At 48.6% G+C, this 21,023-nt stretch overlaps 1 long non-coding RNA gene across 14 annotated transcripts in view; it reads right to left on the reverse strand.

Annotated features, from left to right (window-relative positions):
* LOC110362649 (uncharacterized) overlaps positions 1–15,471 on the reverse strand; it is a 68,142-nt gene extending 52,671 nt beyond the window's left edge. For 11 of the 14 annotated variants that reach the window (XR_010475154.1, XR_010475153.1, XR_010475152.1 and 8 more), the window contains exons 1-3: positions 15,416–15,471; positions 12,336–12,589; positions 11,891–11,990 (exon numbers count right to left, since the gene is read on the reverse strand). This is a non-coding gene — a long non-coding RNA (uncharacterized LOC110362649). The remainder of the gene's footprint in view (positions 1–11,890; positions 11,991–12,335; positions 12,590–15,415) is intronic. The other 3 variants (XR_010475156.1, XR_010475161.1, XR_010475159.1) reach the window with 3 other exon arrangements.
* Between the last annotated feature and the right edge of the window lie 5,552 nt (positions 15,472–21,023).

A 21,023-nucleotide genomic window follows, 5' to 3' on the forward strand; every position in this document is an offset into this window, starting at 1 on the left:
TGGCAGAGGAAGACCTGCCAGTCCTTCTGCAGTGATTTTTTACCCCCTGACCGCAAAGCTCTGCACAAGACGCAGCAGCCAAAGATGCCTGGTAAACTTTTAAACCCAAAATAGCCCAGATAATGCAAGGACTGCACAGCAGCCACAGGAATACCTTTTGCATGGGTGTGAGTTGTGTGCCCTGAGGTCCAGCAGGAAAACACCTGGAGATGCTCGAGAGCGCATTTTTGGGCATGGCTCCTAGGCTGAGCTAACCTTCAGAATGTGTCCAGGGACATTCTGGAGGCAATCCAAGACAAAGTTCAGAAGTACCTTAACAAAGGAGCATCAGGGACAATGGGATCCCCCTTCTCTGGGTGTCCTCCGGCCTTTTCCCACAACAGCACCCAGCAGAGCCGCCACCTACCGCACCAGCCCCTCTCAACCTGCAGTAATGCCTCAGCAACACCCCCTCCTCATAGGTGAGCTCCTAAGCCCTGTATTTCAGGAAAACACATATTTAGCAGTTAATGTTTTCTGGCACACCAGCAAGGATGAATTTTTTTAATTTTTTTTTTCCCAAAGAGCCTTTCTCTACTATGTCATAAGATAAATATCCAGGGTGTGTTCCCTCACCCTTCATACGAAAAGCTGCTGCATACAAAGACAGCAGGCGGGCTTGGCAAGAGACCTCAAGGACCCAGAATATGGGGATGAGGGAGGTAAACCAGCGGCAGGGTCACTGTGCATTCCCCTGGGTACTGCGCAGAGGGTGCAAAGAACACAGAGTTCACCTGAGAGCTCAGGCAGAGCTATCTGACCCCCAGGAATCACACATCCCCACCTCTGAACCTTGCTTCTCCGCCTGTAAAATCAAGTGAGGGCTCCAGGGAACAGGGCTCTGTGCTGGACAAAGTCCCTCTCACTGCAGGGGACAAACATCCCCAGAGCCACCAGCCTCTTTGTCAGCAGGGGCCAGGTCGTGCCTTGTGCCCCCTCTTCATGCCCTATCGACCAAACAGCACCGTGCTGGCTTCTGGAGCGCAATCGATGAGCAGAGAGACAGGCACTACTGTTAAATTATCCCACCGACCTCCTGGTGATCTAATGGACTCTCCAGTAAGGCCTTATTAAATTCCAAGCCAAACTGTGTCCAGTTACGGTAATTACTGAATATTTAAGAAACAGCAACTGGCTATTTAGAGCATGCTAACAAACATCTCACGGAGAGTTTCATGCTCTTTAATTGCTATGCAATACCTGTCCCTTTGGTGACACCCTCCATCCTGGATTTATGTGTTAATTTGCATCTGTTCTTCTGTGTTCCAGCATTTTAGAAAAGCAGACAAATGTTTAAAAAAGGAGAGCAATGCCTCTGTTGAGGGTTAAGGCATGTAGGGAGAGAAAAACCTACTAAAAGCAGGTGCTATGCCAGCTTTCCCCATCCCTATGTGGAAAGCCTGAATGCTACCATCCATCACTGCAGCTTCCCACATCACGCCGGCCCCAAACCTGTCCCATCCCTCTGTGCAGGGCTCAGCCCTGACCTCTGCAACCCCCATTGCTCTCACCCTAGGGCTCAAATGAAAAAAATAACAAAAAAGAAGCTAAGTCAAGCAAATCATGTCTTTGCTGACCGATGTGCATCCTCAGGAACTAGGGCAATACCTGCCTGGAGCTCATTTCCCTGCACGCAGCGAGAGCCGCGGCCAAACCCAAATGCGGGGGCTCGGTGCTGGCCGAGAGCCGTAACCCCAACTGTGCTCTCCAGCTCGCTGCCTGCCTTATTAGCGCTGAACAGCATCTTTATTTAACACACTTCAATTTAGAGTGGAATGGATATTTCTTACTTCAGAAAGTCTCACCTGCCTCTCAAATGGCTCTTGGCACGCTGCCCGTTCTCGCTCGCGTTTTTGCCTTTAACAAGGCGAAGCCTCGTTCCTCTCGAATGGAAAAGAGCTGGCAGGGCTTGATTGAAAGTTTGGAGTCCTTCCCTCTCCCCATCCACTTAGGTGCCACAAGAGCCCCCAAATCTGTATAGCTGCCTTACAGCCAGGAAAGCAAAGCTTTTGCCAACTCATGTCCCAGGTTCCTCATCACAGAAACTGAAGCTAAAACATCTTATGGAGGGACCAACCAAAAAGAACAGGAGGGAAGATGAGCGTTATTTGCAGAGCTTGCCTGGCCTCCTGCTTCCCCTGCCCCCATCTTCTCTTCCTCCGCTGCTCAGAACTTCCAAGCCCAAGGTAAAAATATCTAACAAGTCAATTTTTCTTTTCCTTCCCAACCCCAGCCACACTCCTTCTGCAGGTAGCTTGAAATGCAGAGATCCAAGAGAAAAGAGCATCACTCACAGCTCCCACTTTCCTAACAAGACCTCATTACGGCACAGGGAAAGCTTGACCCTGTCGGTAGTGTCAAGCCGAGGCACCGCATTTATTCCTCACACAGTCCCCTTCACCTGTAACTTAGCGGGTGCTGCAGGGAGGTTATTCTTTCTTTCTTTGATTGTCACAGGGAGTAAGCTTTTCTTTTTCTTTAACAAAGCTATTTTAAAACAGATGCTTAACTCTCGGTGCTATTTTAAATGATGCATAGAAAAAAGAAATACCCGCGGCAGAGCCACAGTTTAGCACAAAGACCGGGTGAGCTGAAGCTCGTGTGCTCCTACCTGTGTACAGAGGGATCTTGGTGAAAGGGATCCACGGGTCATGGTTTTGAAGAAAATGGCCCCATTTGGGCCAGCAGATGTCCATTCAGCCAGGAACAATTGCAAACCTGCCAGAGGCTTCCTGAGTTTGCTTTTGCGGGTCAGTAAATACCCATACTCGACTCCAAACACTGTGAAGTCCGTCGCTGCGAGGTGAGGAGCAGGATGGAGAAAGGCTCCTGTGCTTGGCATTCCTGGCCATCCTGTGGGCTGGTGGCAAAGCTGTAGGCTTGGCTAAAGACCCCTCACAGCCACAGGAGGGAAGAATTAGAGACACTCAAGCAGGCATTCCAAACACAATGCATGATGCCCAGAAAACAGTTTTCCACCTCTGTTCCCAACAGGAGTGAGACAGGAGCCACTGGACATCAACAGCTCCAGAGACTCACCTTGGATTTGCACTTTGATCTGGAGGAAGAAGGGTTTACTCTATGTGTATTTATTATTTTGGCACACAGTAGATTATAAACCCAACCTCCAAACTTACAAAATCATATAGCCAGTGTTTATCTATGGTGTTTGATTATTGCAAAGTTGTTCATGCTCATCAAATGTGTTTTCTGATAATCAGCTGGCATTTACTTTATAGACATCTGTGTTATTAAACACACAGAGAGAAGGGATTTAGGGATCGTGATAGCAAATGACCCTCGTTCAGTCTGTAAAGCATCATGTGTGTTTTTCCAGCTGCTCCATCAAATCATGGTACCATGGGTCAAACCTCCACCCAGCCCAGAGAGATCCTGAGTCTCCCAAAACTCCCTCCCCTCGAGCAGACGAGGCCACGCTGCCTGCTCGGTAAAGCCATCCCATTTCTCCAGCTGCATCAATGCTGCTGTCTGGCACTGAATTATTTAGCTTCCCCTCACTGTGAATGGAAATGATCTGCAGTTTAAATGGGATGAAGAGAAGTTTGCATCAAAGGCACCTTAACTCAGTCAAACACACATTGGAGACTTCCTTGCCTGTGACTGTCAGGGGTAATAACCACGGCTCTGATCAAACAAAAGGCCCTTCAGACCCACTTAGTCCCTGTAATCGGCAGGTTCACATCTCCTCTTCCAGCTGTCGGGGAAGAAAGTATTTAAAGAGGTTGAATCAGAGGGAGATGAGGATGTTGGGCTGTGGAACGTGAAAAACTTTCCTGTAAATTGGAGGTTGATGTGGTGCTGGCAGACTTGGGCTTTCTCAACGCCCAAACACTTTGTTGCTCAGGCTGGCAACACCCTCTGTTTTCCTCCTGACCTGGCAGGAGAAGAGGGTCAGTTTTAGCAGCACTCATGTTGGCTAATTCATATGGAAGTGTAGGTTTATTACAGCTGTCATTGGCACTTCAAACACCGGTTTTCTCATTTCCTAAACATCTTCTGCCCAAAACCCATCATCTCTGACCATTCCCCTCCTATGCACACAAATCTGCTAGTAACTCTGCACTCTACCCATCACCAAGTCCTCCCACCTGCCCCCACACCCAAGACTTCTTTCCCCACCTTGTCTGTGCTGCTGACACTGGGATCACTGCAGGTATCAGACCTCCTTGGATGCTGCTGTCCCTCTCCAGGTCACACAGTGATGGGGAGCACTGGTCAAGTGTCCTCACTGGTACCACAGGAAATACGACACAGAGGTGGAGGCAAACCAGGGATCATTGTCATTGTCAATGTCATTGCAGAGACCTTGCTGTGAAAAGTCTTTTTGTGGTAGGAGAAATGCTGTGGTTTAACCTCGAGGTGAAACTAAAATCTGTCAACATTTGGAGAACAAAGGATTCTGCTGTCTGACCCTTCACTGTTTCATTGCCTCCCAACCCTGTCCTCCCCACACAGAAATTCTCCCCTCCGATGCTACCCCATGAGCTGTCCCCCAGTTCGGGATGCCTCCTGTGGGGATGCCATTGGAGGGAGGCAGAGGGATGCTCTGGCATCACACAGCCCAACTCTGCCAACACCAGCCCCACACCACAGCCCAGGCTCCTTTCCTCCGCTGCCCCCACCACCCCCCCAGGTTACTGGCATTAAAAGGATTACTGAACAGAAGTATGACAGAGAAGGGATTACAGGACATTATCAGCCTTGATCCCCTCCTAATTAATTACTGGTTGGACATATGAAAGGATGGCTCTGGTACACACCACGACACTGAAGAAGGAATGACACGGGTCACTGGAAGGCAGCTAGGAAAGACTTTGGTAAATACCAACACATATTTGCCAATGCAACTTTCCTCCCAGAAAGGGCTCCTTTAGAGAGCAGTACCCGAACACGACTGCTTCTATCATCTGCACAGTTTGTGCACTCTTTGCACTCACCATTTTTCTCCTCCTAATTCTTGTGCCTTCTTGGGTGACTGGCAGTAAATCCTCCAACCCTGGGCTGGTTCCACAGGTGACCTTCCTCTCTCAGCAGACTGGGAGAGCTGGTGCTTACCTGGCTGACTGAGGGACACCTGGCTTTTTTGCACTAGGCTGGGCTGATGAATATAAAGGTATTTTTCTGAAATTTTTTATGGGTTGAGGCAATCATCACAACAATCAGAGCAATCCCATAATGAGGCACAGAGAAGGTATGTCATTTTGGGTCTGGTTGCTAGAGGAAGAGATAACAGAAGATCTATTTTTCTGTGTTCCCTGGCCTGAAAGGAAAGGCAGTTCTTATCCCTCCCAAACCACTATTTACTGTGAACTGGCCAACTGCTATTTTATTTTTTAACTCTCAGGGTTACACCCCCGTAAATCAGAACTGATAGCTCATCTCTGCATATTGCACCTTGCACCTCTCCAGTACTCAGCTCCTGCAATGAGGAAGGGTCACCCTGTACTGACAGATTGGTTTTGACCGGTAAAAGCCATTTTCCTGAGGGCAGAGCTCTGACTAGTCCCATTGCTTTGCTGGGCCTGTTCCCACCTCCTTTCCTGACAGACCAGCTCTTTATTAGACTCATGGTGCCACTGGAGCACAGCTTACCCCAAAGCATTCATGATTCCTGACTAGGCTCACATGCTCCCTTACTGAACTCCACACTTCAAATGAGGATGCTCACGATTTTAGAGTGCCCAGGCATCCCAAGACAACCTCCATGCCCTAGAATCCCACAAGGGCACCTTAAGTCTTGGTGAAGCTCTTTGATGGGGCACCAGGAGTCCCAGCCCTCAGCCCCAGCTCCACAATCAATCTGTCTCTGCAACCACCCTGGTCTTGCTTCCTCACCCAGCTGAGCATTGCCAGCCTGTTGGGTGATTTACCTCTGGCTTGGGAAGTGCAAGGGGTTCTGTTAGCAAACCACATGCAGCTCAGCAGCCCTGGGCTGGCCACACACTGCCTTTAAGTTCAAAGACGGTGTGTGGTCACAACATGCTTCAGACTTACAGGTACTTGCAGGATGTGGCTGAACATCATTTTTTTGCACCACTCCTTTCCCATGGAGCTTCCCTCACTGCAGAATTGTTCCCCAACAGAGTCAAGAACACAACAGTATATCAAGTTTCTTTTCATGACCCTCAAAGCCTTTAGGTGGAGAACTCAGACAAGGCATTTGCACCAGCTCCAAGATCCCCCAGGTCTATCCACGTTGCCTATCTTTTGCTTTTCTTTTAACCCCGACAAATCTGCAGCACCTTCAAATCAATAAAACAAAGAAAGGCAAGGTAAGCTGCCACTAAACACCACCTGCTTGAAGAAGATCAGCTAAAATTATTTGCTGCTACTCAACGAATTTCTGCTTGCTTAGTCCCCTGGTTGCTGTGCTGTAAATGACCAAGATGGAGCAGGATGCAAAAACAGTGGGACCAGCCAGCACCATCATCCATATGCTCATGTAAGCGATGAAGCAGGGGTGGCCATAGCCCTTTCCTTGCTTCAGGAGCCTAGAAACCACAGTGGGGGAGCCCAGAGAATGTCTTTCTGCATCCAGCTGAAAGTTTATCAGAGGGCATCCCTCCGGCTGCTGGGACGGGCAGGGGGCTGCAGCACGTGAGATCCGCTTTGCCTGGGGTACAGGGGCCCTTCTCTGCTCTGCACAGAAAAGGTTAAGAGAAAGCAAGAGCTAGTGAAATTTCTGAGAAATACCAGCATGCTGGTTTTGACAAATGCACAAATTGGAGCCGATTTGGAATGCAGATGTATGTAAACATGCATGAAATTATCCCATCCCTCCTGCATAATGTTGCCTCGCAGCCACAAAGGCTCTGAGCGTTCTGGAGAGGCCAAGCCAGTTAGATCCACTCAAATCAGGAGAAAGACACTGCAAAGGCATCAGGCGAAAAAAGTGGGAGAAGTTAAACATTAAGTTAAACACGGTCCTGCCTGACAGCAGGACATCCCAGATCTGGAATGGGAGCTGTGGTTCCTAGGAGCCTATGGGCTGAGCTGAGCATCCTGCTGCCTCCTGAGTTTGTGAGGGACAGACATCCCACAGAGGCAGGAGATACTTACGGCTTCCTCTGGGTGGATACTAGTGGGTAAGGGAAAAAAGAGGGAATGGAGGAAGCAGAACAGGGGGCAACTGTGTGTGCTGAGGGCACCTCTGTTGAAGCACCTCTGGCCCTCACATGCACACAGAGGAGTCCTTTAGGTTCAGTTGACCTACATAGGAACCAGAGGTGGGTTTACAAGAAACATAAAGAGCATTTCAAACCTTCTCCCTACCCCATCAGCACAGGGTGTTTGCCACTTCTGTTCACCTCACAGGTGTACTTTGCTGCATGCACAGATACTAAGGTCCACTGTCCTTGGGCAAAGCCTTCTCAATGCCAGCCCCAGGCTCCTGGCTGCCCTCCCTCCCCTGGGGACCTTCAGCTTCATCAGTGTCCCCTAGAACCTGTCTCACACATCTTCCAATCCTCAGCCCCCAGGCGTCAATGGGAGTTTCAAGAGCTTCTTCCCTGCTCTGCCTGCAAATACCTTTAATCCTCAGTCTCTGACCACTTCACATGGGGATGGGGTGGTAAACGCCGAGTTACAGACATCAAGCCATTTGCCCAAGGTCACACCACGAGTCCTGGAAATAAAAACCAGGACTCCTGACTCCCACACCTTTGTCCTAAACATTCCATCCGTGCCCTCCATCATTGTCGCCATGGAGATTATTTTAATGCCACCCATTCCTCACCAGGACATCGCTGAAATGGTCCAGCAAAAGCTGTACATAAGCACCACCCCCTCCACAAAGAAAAACACCCTTCCCTGCTCCTGCTTCCATGGTGAGCTGCAGCAGGGTTGGGGCAGAGGTGAGCAGCTTGCACCGCTTTATCCACATATGGAGCCCCTTTTTAATATCACAAATACATATCTTCTATTTACCTACTGCCAGCTGCACCTGCCCTGATCCAAGCTGTAAGCCCTGCCAGGAGCTGATCTCCCCATCCCCACACAGCACCTGCAAAGCCTCAACTCCACTTTTCATAACAGTCTGTATGAACAAATCTCTTTCATCAATCCCACGCCTTCCCCTGGCCCTCGGCGAGCCTCTCGGCACCAGCTGTCTCCCCCTGCTCCGGCACTTCAAACTGGATTCAGAGATGAGAGAAGCCCCTTGAACAGAGGACTCCCTGATTGAAACAGATAGGGTGAGGGACACATCAAAAATGAGGAGAAGAACAGACATCCCATAGGCTCAGTGGGTCTCATTTTATAGCCACACGCTCAGCCAGGCAACTTGAAAAATCTCAGCTCTTGGAAGAAAGGCATAGAAATTAAATGGGTAAGTCCTGAACTGCTAAAGATATCCTGCCCCCCTACCCCTCGCCAGGAGCACTGAGAATCACCAGCGATCCTGCTGAGGATCCAAACATCCTCCTTCAAGAGCAACTAAAGCTGGAGGCTTCAGAAAAAGGTAAACAAGCACCCGCGCACACAAACAAAATATGGTAATAAATGTCTTAATAATTAGCAGTGATACAGATGCAGCTGAGCAAACAGCCCCAGATCCAAAAAAACAAACAAGCCCTCTGCTTTCTGCCCTAGCTCCAGTGATAATCGCTTGCACGCCTTCACCGCAGACAATCCCAAAGCTCTTAGTCAACAGAGACAGGGATACCATAGGGAGCAGGAGCTGGACGAGGTGGTGGAGCAGTGCAGGTCTCCTGCATGGACATCCCTGGAGACATCCCAGGCCAGGCTGGATGGGGCTCTGAGCAACCTGAGCTGGTGAAGATGTCCCTGCTCATGGCAGGGGTAGCACTGGATGAGCTTTGAAGGTCCCTTCAGCCCAAACTATTCCATGATTCTATGATCCTGAAGCCATACTTGTGGCACAATCACAGCCCATCGGTGCCACAACACAGGTGCATGGTCATGCTGAGCACCCCCAGCAAATCCTCCTGCTCTCTGGAAAATCAACTTTCAGATTACTATGGGAAAAGAAGAAAAGGGGTTGGGGAAAACTGGTCAAGTTTCACCACTCTGCTGAGCAGTCCAGACCCTCAACACTGTGTTTATGAGGCTGCTCTGAAGATGCCTTGTGGCTCTAGGGAACGGCACTGAGCAGCTCTTGGCATCTGTGCTGGTTTGTGGTCTGTCTAGGACAAGCCAAACACTTGATCAGGAGCATTCCTACAAGACTTCACTCTCAGCTATTTTTCCTTCAGCTATACAAGAGGGAAATCTTATCACAACTGGGATCAATAAGGAAAAGCAAAGCTGGAAGCGGGAAGAGAGTTGTACAGAAACACACAGATCTCTTCTAAATTCCAACTGCAAAAAACTTCCAGCCCTTTGAACTTTCCCTGTGAGTCCTGAGCTCTTCTAGCTTTTCTTTCTCTTTTGCCTTTCCCCGCACCCCCCAGACTCAAGGATACATTTCTAACCTCAGAACTAAAATCCTCCTTTTGTAACAGTCATTAATTGGCTTTGGGGAATCTGGGCCACCAGATATGCCCCTAATCCTATACACAGTTCTAGTCCTATGTTCAGAGCTGGGCTGCCCAACACTTCTCCCTGCAAGAGGCTTGTTAGGGGAATTAGCTGCTTTCTTCAGCCACTGCAGCTGGCTGGCTTGATATATTTTTAAAATGGGGGGGAGGAGGAAAGGGAAAACACAGCAGATCATGTTTGTTAGGGAGACACTGATGTGAATTTTTATCTCTCTAAATGGCGCATTTCTCCATTATCAAGAGGCACAAAGGATTGTCAGTCACCTTGTCCCAGTACAAAAGCTAAAGGCTCGCTGAAAGGTTGGCAGCAACGCGCACGCCGGTGTAGGTGTCACAGTGTTATGAGAGCAAGTGCCAGTTTGACAGGAGCTGCTTAGATTGTGAGGGTGTTCGAGTGTGTTCGTCATGATTTAGAGCATTAAACCTTGGAAGTGGTGTATAAAGGCTGAGATGAAAGAGTCTGAAGAACACATCCATGTGTGTGTGTGTGTTTTCAAAAGTCTGGGGAGCCAAACGCGGCTCATGGTTGCGAATTCCCAGCTGCCCTTGGAAAACCTTCAGCTCAAATCTCTTCCGACATGAGTGGATTTATTAAGCAGCCACCGATTGCAAGACACCGTTTCCCCAGGTGGTCCTAACTCCAGAGACTGCTCGCACACACTGAGCAGCTCCTGGCAGCAGGTGAGTGGAGGGGAAACCTGAGAGGGAGAATGAATCTCCCGTCCTACCATTAGATGCCTGATTTGAGACATTGATCTTCCTACATGACACGAGAAAAGTGATTCCTGAATAAGGTAATTCAGGCAGGGGTCAAAATTAGGAGCCCTAAACCTCTTCCCAGAGATACCACGTGCATATTCTGACCAGTACCCACCAACAGGAACCACAATGAAATTGAAATTAAGCTGAATTACTGCCTTGAACAAAACTAAGCCTATTCACCAATGCAAACACATCTGAGCAGCCTCTCTAGAAGAAAAAAAAACAAACCAAAACAAACCAAACCACCATTTATTAAATTATTCTGACTTTTTCTTATTACTGTCTCTCCTAGTTCAGATTAAGGCTTTGAAAAACCATGAGACACATTGATCTTGTGCTGTTCCCCATTTAATATTGAAGCCCTTGAAGCTCATGGGAAAGGTCATTCTGATCACATCTCTACCTGAGGAGATCTGGATTGCACAAACGAACACCCAGACGCTCCAGCCTCCCAGCCGCCACTCATACCTATTATTTTGGGTCAAATCCTGCCAAACTATGATTAGCATCCTTTTGGTGTTCACTGAAAGATGCAAACGTCCTTTTAAAGGAGACAAAGCCAGCACAGGATGGAGTCGAGAGGATCTCCAGCTGGACTGTTATCCTGGAAACCGTCATAAACTGTAGATGTGAACTTCAAATGAAAGATCACGCAACAGGGATCTGGAGGTGAGCAGATGGCTTCTAGAACTGGGAGTCTCTCACCAGCTACAAGCAAGCAATTACCAGCAAGTCACAGCTGTGCTGGACCACATGAGCAGGTGAAAATGTGACTACGTGAGGGTGTGATCGCGCTGCCAGCATCCTCTGACACTTCTCCTCTTCCCAAGCTGGCCCTAATGCTACCACATGTAGGGGTTATTTGCTTTTGAGAGATCAGAACCATTTCTCCTTAGGAAGCCTTTAAAAACAAGGGTGGGAAGGAAGTTAACAAGATGCTCTGAAGTGGTGGATGAGTGTAGCTATCATTGTAAGAGGTGAGGAACACATCCAGACAAACGCAGAGATTGCCAAAGAGGCTGTTGAGAGCCAGCGAGGCACCAGCGGAGGCTGGGAGGGAGTTTTCTGCAGCCAGAGCTTGGGAGGGCAGCCTGGGGCCACAACCTGGTGATGGCATTGCCACTTGGCTTTGCCGTGAGGACCAGAAAAAACCGTCTGCTGTGCAAGTAGGTCTGCTCTTGAATGCATAAAGATACGCTGTTAGGAAATCTTGGAATTTGTCCCCATCGTGATACACTAGCTATAAGGAGGAAGGAGCTAGTGACAAGCTTCTGATCCAAAATGGAGAGCTGGGCTGTAAAAACCAAACCGCTTGCAGCAGTCAGTCTGCTGCACGTGCTTGGCTTTTTGTTCTGGTTCCTTTGCCCAATATGTCTAAAGAGCAGAGATACACTGACAGCCTTGGGAAGGACTGCGCATTTGGTTTTGTACCTCTCCAGCAATGAGAAGAAGCATGGAGAAGGATGATGTTGAAATGTCTACTCCAGCCCCTGCAAGTCACTGTCAAGTAAGTTTAAAACTGTCTTCACATCCATCAGTGTGAAATTCTTGGGGAACAAGCTGGTTCCTACCTCCACTCCTGGCCATCCTTGCTGGTTCTGGCAGCAGGAATTGGTGCTGAGCCCCCAGGTGCTGAACCTCCAGCAAATCTCCCAAATGTGTTTGCCTGGTCTGCCAGAAATGAATAACTAAGAACATCATTCGAGGAAGGTAGATCAGACCCCGCGCCTCCCTCGGCCACCCTGCCCTCTGCGTTGTCTTTCCAGCTACACTGCAGAGGTCTCCTGGAAAGGACCACCCGATGCTTTTGGACAAAGGACAGAAAAACCACTTCAGCAGTGAGGGCAAAGCCACTCTTCCTCCCCCCACCTCACCTCTTCCCCCTCCTTTCCCCATCATGCTGTCTTGGTTTTCAGGGCACATCAGCAATTTCTGTCAGATTTGGGCAAAAGCAGGCAGCTCTTTCACAGCCTGGGATGTCAGAGCCCCCGCTTTTCCCCCTTTTCTTCTTCTCACCGGTGCTTGGAGCCAGGCTCTCGCATCGACTGGCGGATGACATGCCTGGCTGGGCTGAGGCGCTTGGACCGACGCTTCCCCAGGGTGCTACTCCTGATGGAGTTTGCAGCAGGAGCTTTAGCCGCATACAGATAACTCTTTCTCCTTCCTTCCTTTCAGCAATTCGAAGAGAAGAGGACCAAGAAAATGGCACTTGGATTAAATAAACTAACAACCAGCTCGCAGGGCTTTTAGCTGTAAGTGAGCCAAGTGTCCTGTAACATTAAATAAATGCAAGATTAACCTTCAGGGCTTCCACACTAAATTATTTATCTTGAGAGGCAAAGAGGTCAGGATTGAAACAAAGGGTAAATATTTGAGGAGCGCGGTGCCTGCGCTGGCTGAGTGTCTGTTTGCCGGCGGTGCTGGTGCTGCTTGCTGTCCCCTCCCATGGGGACAGTGACTGTGCTGCTCCCCCAGTCCCTTAACCCCCAATGGATTTGGCTGCAAGGGAACCAGAATCACTATGAGCCGTGGCATCCAGCCCAGCAAAAGTTGTGATGTTGGGGGAGAGCCCCACTGAACTGACAGGGGCACTAAGTTGTGATTTCACTGAGCATCCCATGCTCTGCAATTAGCAGCTGCATCTGCCTTCTGTACCGGAGTATTATTAACGGCATGATTTGCATACAACTATTTCTGTAGCCACTGCAGGCAGGGAATTACCTGATAACAAAATACCCTGCTGTTCTTGCTAAGTGACAGACTCAGAACTATTAGTCTGTTTAATCAAAGCACTAACAACACTGAGTAGACGAAAATATTTTGCCATTCCTTAGCTGGTCTCTCCCGTTAAGGTCCTCTAGCATTCTTCTGTCAAAGATATGCCAATTATTTCCCTTTCAGTAAAAAAATTTAAATGTAGCCACTACTGAGAAAGTATATGGCATCTCTTTAACAGCGAATAGCAACTTTACAGTGCATCCTAAGGTGAGAAATGCAAAAGACACCTGCAGCCAGGACTGATGTATTAATAATTAGTTGGGATGTGCACCACCTTAAATTATCATCTCTGTACTTTCCAGAAGTGCCAGGCTTTAGAAGGAGAAGCAGGCAGGATCTCAGTGTTAACTCACCTAAAAACCTCCCCTAACACACTTTTTTACCTAGAAAGAGCATCACCATCTCACTAATTGATAACTTTGCTAGCAGCGTTTCCTTGCGCATATTCCTGTACATACAGGCACAATAGGCACAATGGACCTTACAAGATCATAAGATGTTGTGGCACTGCCCAGCAGCTGCCAGAGGTTTGGTGTTAAATGAAAAACAAACAAACAAAAGCTCTGAGCTACCAAATTAAAACGTTTTGGGTTATTTGTCAATGCAACAAATTGACAGCATCGTATTCAAAGCATGTGCAGGAGAGCGCAAGGCTTGTGTGCCCTCTGCCCAGGCTGCTACTCAGCGGGATGTATAAATTTATCAGGCAGCAGCTTGTCCTGTCCCACTTGTGTACGAAACATTAAACCCCTCGCAAGGTGTAAGGTCAGGAAGGGATTTTCTCTGAGCCAAGGGAATCACTGGAATGGGCTTTTACATTCCTTCACAGCAAGGTGTGTGCTTTGGACTGTCGGATCATCTGCTTATTTCCACATAGTAAATCCCTGCTCTTTCAGAGATCAAAGACACTGGCACTGCTCTTGATCTCTCGGTGCCTCCAAGGAGCACTTTAGCTGGTGGGGTTCAGTCTGTGCACGGGGTGCAGGTGTGCAGTAGAGCTCTCCCCAGCAAAAGACCCGTGCGGTCCCTCGTGCTCCTTTCCCCCTTGCACCAAAGCCTCCCCCCCAAAGCCTCAAGAGTCACTTTCCAAAAGACCCCAGTCACTCCACACACCCCTGCGAGCCAGCAACATGCAGCCAGGAGCATCACAAATCATGGGAAAGAGCATTGGGGCAGCTGGAAATGAGATGCCCCCCGAAAAACAGCCACCCACCCCTCCTGCCGCAATGCTGCCCTCACTCATCAGCTGATGAAGGTTTTACCTCCATCATGTGTTTTAGCATAGACAAAGTGAGGCGAGTAAGCTGTGAAACCCACCTGGCAGAGAGATGCATTGCTTTCTGCCAATTACCAGCACAACTATAGGAAAAGAAGCCATGGCAACAAAAACTTGACCTGCTCCACCCCGGAGACATAGCTGGAGCCTATTCTGGCTTTAATGTAGTCTCTAAACACCTACTGCTGTTAATGGTTCCTGCATAATAAGGGGGATTACAGATCTATTACAGATCTGTCACCTCTTAAGGAATATGCCATTAATCATGATCGTTTATTTGCAAATTGGTTTATAATTTTGAAAATCTTTTGCAAATTACTTTAAATGGAAGAGGGTGGGGGGCAAGGGACTTTCAAAGCAGGTTTCCATGCTATTTCCTTCCTCAGTTAATGCCCCATTTTGAGTCAAATCACTGCTTGTGCATGTCTGCATATGCATATGGATATTTATGTATGGGAATAAACTGGATGAGCAGGACCAGACACCTGTGAGTGACAGCAGCCAGCAGAGAGCACATAGGAGAATGCAAGTGCCTATGCGCAGATGCACCGGACAGTCTATGTGGGTAAAGATGCCTTTTTGCAGGGTGCTTTTCATCTGGGCAGCTTTCACAGATGAAGAGCCATCGAGTATTCGCATGCACACCTGTCTGCTGGCAACATCGCTGCCTGTGGACACGCGTCAGTGTCCATCCCCGTGTGCATTTCCGTGGCCTTTCACCAAACTAGTTTGCACAAGATTCGGAGGTTGGGCCCAAGATTCGTGCCCTCCTAGCCTTGGCCATGCAAAAACCTTGGTGTTACACTGCTCACTAATTAGCTCTGACCAATTAACAGCCAAACCCCCTCCCAGCTGCTCAGAGAGCCCTGTTTGCAGAGCACAGGACCAGAAGGGATGCAGACCCTTCCCTCAGCCCATGGTTGGGTCAGCACAGATAAATCCCTCATCCTGCCACCCTCCTTGTCTCTCCCCCTGCTCCCCACAAGGCTCTGCCCTTTTTTCTGGTTTTCTCTTAAACTCACCCCAAAATCCCCTTACCTACCAGAGACTCCCCTCCACTCTCCTCGCCTCCAGCCCTCTGCATCCACCCCTGCTCCCCATCCCCGTGGATTAAGTAGACTTTGCAGGGATTACAGCTGCCAATCAAGTTCAAGTGCATTTTTAATAGTTTAATTTGTGGCACAAGGTTTCAAATAAAATCATCAAGTGCAGTCGATTAAACTCATTAAGTCCTTACGGACTCATCTGTGTACTGCGCCGTTATCAGATTCGGAGACATGAGAATTAATTAGGACGCTGTTATCCTTTGTCTGGATTAGTGTGCCAGGCCCAGCGGCCGGGTGTTTTCCTGTGAAAACATGAGGTCCATAATCTCCTTACGAGCGTAACCGGGGAGACAGAGGCCTAAGAGATTTCTTGAACATTCCTCAAAGATCAAACAACAAGAAATGCATTGTTCTTTGATGTTTTTTTCCTCCCCTGGTTTTCTTTCTTTCTCCTTTTTTCTCTATTGCTTTTTTTTCCTTAAACACACAGTGCAGCTTATGACTAAAGACAGTTTGGTGGGAAGAGGACAGGGGGATAGAAATAGGCTTTTGGTACCAGAGCTGGAAATGCTCCTCACATTAACCTCCCCTACCAGGGTACACTAAGGATGCCCTGGAAGGCTCCTTGTGCTGCAAAGAATCTTCTCTTCAACCTTCTCCTGCATGTGAAACAACCCTCACTCATGTCTGCTGGGGCTATTTCCCCACTGCCACATCCCTTGGGTCACTGCCCACATTTGGGTAGAGAGACTAAGGATACCCAAAGAGTTTGTTGGTACCCTCTCCACCACTACAGATCCAGAGTAATGTGAAATCACCACTGACACACAACACGACTCACCAGGACGCCCGGATGCCGTCATTTCTGCAGCGAGTGTGATGTCTCCAGTATGTGCATTACCTGCCTCTGGGAACCGTGACTCTGCCGCCGAGCAACCATTGCAGATGACGAGCTGCTTGGAGAGAGCGATGTGCCGGTGGGAAGGACACTGCAAAGCCTCAGCTGCCAGGACTGCAGAGACCTAAATATGAGGATGTACAGAGATGAGTACCTGTGTGCGTACTCCAACCCATATTGGAGGATATAGTGGGCAGATGGGCCAAGCTGAACATGAACAAGGGTATATGTAGACACCCTGAACCTGACTGTGCTCTCACTTGCAGTATCCCAGCCCCTACACATAGAGCAGGATCCCATTACATAAATACCAACACTAAACAAGCTTCTCACCTAACTTGCCACCTACTCTGTTCCACAGAGCAGAAATACATGGTAGACATTGACCTTCACAATGGGGCTTTTAACAAGCAACAGCTCATACTCATAATACCAATATACAAACCCAATACTTAAACCATGCAATATGCAATACAATACTAATATATATAGCTGAACAACAGGACTTCTGCAGCCCAGGGAGACTTGTGAATTCCCTTGTAACTCCACCCATGTCCACCCACAGAACTGGGCAAGCGAAGCTTATACATATATATCCCAGAGGATAATTTTTTTTGAGTACCACAGGCAGGTAAGTACCTCTGGTTTTCCAAAGACATGAGAAACTTCATTCAGATCAGGTTCCTGAAAGATCTCTCCCCTCATACTAGGGCTGCCACTCACTCATCAAAGTCAGCTATTAAAAAATAGGGCATGAGATGGGAGACCCACAGCAATGGGTGACCTGGAGGTTCCCACGTATCACAGCAGAGGGTTGCTGCCTCCATCACATCTCGGATAGTGAAGTTGGTTGGTCCTTGAAAAAGCTGTTATTTAACAGAGCAACACGGCTGCGAAAGGGCCTTAAAAAGGCATATTGCCAAAGAGAGCTTTATCCAAGAGGTTTTTCTGGTGGACACAAATCCTTTCCGATGGGCCAGCTGCCGGCAAACATGCTGCAACAAATTTATGAGAACATAACAATGCTGTAAAGAGACGAACTTAAGGGACAAAGAAAAGTAAACCATATTAAGGCTGGCAAGGGCTTTGCGCCTGCTAACAGTCCTGCTGAATTGCATTTGAGGGGAGCTGAACTACAGCAATTTCTAAACTAAATCACTTGGGCCTGCCAGTGCTTTCTCCAGTTTATTACAGAAATTTACTCACAAGGGTCAGTGACCCCACAGTCAATGACTCCCCCAGGTGACTTCCCGAGCCGTGCTCAGCTACGAGCATTCGCTCTCATTCCCTCTGATCTTCTCTTTCTCTCCTCCTCCTCTTCCACTTCCCATTTCATTCGCCTCTCCACTGAATCCCTTCTTTTTTTTCCTCTCTATTGTCAAATCAAGGGAGTAGGGTACGATGTGACAAGACAGTGTTGGAGGAACAATAAGGGATGTAGACATGGAAGAGCAACAGAGAGGCAAAAGGGCTGAGAAGGGAATCCAAGGAGCCCGAAAGTGATGGAGGGGAAAGGGAGGTGTGAAGAGCTGCAGGGATGGCGGTAAGGCATCTGTGCTTTCATGAAAGATGGGGATTTCCATACCTGCTTTCCCGTACAGATAATGTGAAGACAAGGATGAGAGCAAAGCTGCAGCCTCCAGGATACAAAGGGCCCCCAGAATCATTTTAGCGAACAAGGTGAAGAGAAAACAAAGGCGAGCTGCAGTATGTAAGTGGAGGAAGAGGCAGCAGGATTTGGCACAAAGGAGGAAGACAAAGGGGCAGAGCAGGGAGGGACAAAGCAGAAGCTCTGATGGCGTTGCATGAGAAATAATGCGCTCTGTCTTGTTAATGGACAGGAGTACACCCCCTCCAAAGGTGGGCATCTGTGTTGGGTTAATTCTGCTCTCCTTTCCTAAGAAGGGGTGTAAACAATAATGCATTTCCTAAGCCCAGAACATCTGCACTTATATAAGATGAATCCTATAGAAACCTTGTTTCACCACACTCTAATTAATGCAACGCCACAGTCCTGCTCTGCTATTGGGCAAGTTCTCCAGGCCTGGCATATATCTAACCCTCATCATTTCCCCAGTGGAAAAATCAGCAAAATAAGTTCTTTAGGAAGTACTTAACCAATGTACCCTGGAATATCAACTGCTGAAAGTTTAAAGGCCTCTCAGTCCACGGCCACTGTCCCAGCCCCCCCAGCCTCCTTCTGCTCCTGCCCGGACACCTCTATGGAGCCACCTTCAGCACCTCTTGTAGCCAACACAGTTTTCACAAACTATTAATCACAAGTGAAAGCATCCAGAGTGGGCAGGCCCCCTTTCCCAGCTCCAAATGTGCTCCTTTCAGTGTCTCCTTGTCCTCCACTTTTTCCTTTCTTCTCCCCCCACCATGCATAAGGAACTGATCGATGTCTCTTTAAGGCTTGGTTTCTGCTGCCTTGCAGCAAACCCTTGTAAATCAGATAAATATCTCAAGGATCCTTATCCTGGGAAAATTGACATAATTGCGCTAAATTTAAGAGTCTCTTTTTTTTCCTTCCCCCCTCTCCTCACTTCTTCTCTTTTCAGCTGGAGTCTCTTGTAGTAACAGGTGTGCTGACTGCTAATTCCTGCACAGGAATTACCCCTTCTCTCTGAAGGGTGGTACTTGATTGCCTGTTCCAGGCTAGATGCTGAAGTGAGTTTTAACCAAGATGCAATGTCAGTCAAGAACATTTTCATAGCTCCATCCAAGTCTCTCTTGGAGAAGTTCATGCTTGCTGGTGCATCTCTGACACCAACCTGCTCAGGAGATGTCTGCTGTGGTGTGAGTGGTGGGTTGTGTCTGTAAGGGGTAATGCAGGGCCAGCTTCAACCTCCCCTTTCCACTATGGACTGATGCTGTAGAAAGCTGGACAAAGGGAAAACAGGAACAAAAAAGTACAATGGATGGATAGAGATGAATAAGATTCAGGTGAAAGAAGATGGAGCATTAAGAAACAGCAGGAAAACCAACACAGTAGCCAAGTCAAGCCAAACCAAGTCAAGTAGACCTTGAGTGATCTAATCTATAAGATGGCCTGCTCCAAGAAGGTCCTGAGGTCTCTTCCAGCCCATAACTTTCTGTGGTCCCATGGCAGGACAGAGGTACAGTAACTGCTATACGAGAGAAGGCATAGACCCCAAAACCAGTCCCTGTTTCTCAGTGTCACCACCATGTGCTTCTCCCCCCACCCACATAAGTGAGAACACCTCCCACCAGCTGACAGCAGCACCAGCTACATTGAGTTATTAACTCTTTCTTCCACTGTAGTGGCAAAAGCTACCAAAAGAGCAAGGGACAAGGCAGCAGGTGAGGAGATGGAGGGACAAGCTGTGACCCTGCTGTTTTTTCTCCCAGGAGAAGAAAACTCTACAAAGCAGAAGCCTCCAGTGTTTTGCTTCTGATGCTCTACAGCTGAACACACAAGCAAATTGGGACTGTCAGAGGGACTGATGGTGAGTGATGGTGCAATCCAAAGGGGATGATTACTTCTTTAAAAGATTTCCAAGCAGCACCTGGGGTCACCAGGGGAGCCAACAAAGAGGATTTTTGGGTGACTTTGCAGGTGTATAAACACAGGATGTGCTCAGAGAGCAGGGATGACTCTACACTCAGAAAAGTAGGGACATGGCAAGTGGTGGAGGGTGACATGATGTTGCTGAGTGTGGCCCTCATAATGACACATCTCCTCCAAGTGCAGATTAGACCTTCAAACCCAGCTGATCTAAAGCACGTGTTGGCTAGGAGAAAGCAGAGCAGGCTGGCTCCAGGCCCCTGGAGCTTGGTCTTGAGGCTGCAGGTGGGTTGCAACAGAGGAGGACAACAGCTGTTTCTACTTCACCCAGGTCTTCCGTGCCAGGCCACCCTTCCCTCGCCCCCAGCAGAGCCACGACTCTCTGCAGACTCATCAGAGCCCATTCTTCTGAAAATGCTCTCACACACACCAGTAAATAACCAATAGCCCAGGCAGGGCTGAAACAAGATGAACATGGTGGCTGAACAAAGCAGTTCAGAGCTACAGCCAGAGCTTGGCCATGATGTTTCCATCCATTCTAGGTTTGAGGAAGAAAGAAAAAAAATAGGGAAGGTGGGAAACAGCTTCTCTAAAGGTCCATTGATTAAGAAAATGTAGAGTCAGCTCCCTCTTTCTAGTTGCAGCCCCAATATACTCACCTTCGCCCACCAAATCAACAGAAACAGGCACCACAGGGTACCATGCCCTGTACCCAGGGCACATGCAGTAGCAGGTGACTCCTCTGCTTGCTCCGTGTTACCCATATAGACCAAATTTAAGCTCAAAAGTAGCACTGCCAACGCAGAAAAGGGAGGTTGGTTCTGCATGGCTCCCCTCAACTCTTGCCCTCTCTCTGCAAAGAGGCTGAGGACAACTTTCAGTGCTGGTGGGACAGGGTGACCCCTGCCCAGCCTGTAAGTCATGGAGTCACTCCTGGCATCAGCAGGTTCTACGTGACATCTCCGCTTCTCTCAGGAAGAAAAGGCTTGATGGTGTTTTGACTCCCTTCTCAGAGACTCCCACACGGCACTTTACAATCCAACTTTGCTCTCAAATACACATCCCGGGCTGCATCCCAGAGATGTGTGTCAGGCACGAAGCGCTGTCAGTCAGCCCCAGTCACAACACATCAGGGCTTAGGAGAAGTCTGACTGATGGGGACGAGGGCGGGGGGGAG

Source organism: Columba livia, chromosome 10, assembly GCF_036013475.1.
Source record: "Columba livia isolate bColLiv1 breed racing homer chromosome 10, bColLiv1.pat.W.v2, whole genome shotgun sequence".
Classification (NCBI taxonomy): domain Eukaryota; kingdom Metazoa; phylum Chordata; class Aves; order Columbiformes; family Columbidae; genus Columba; species Columba livia.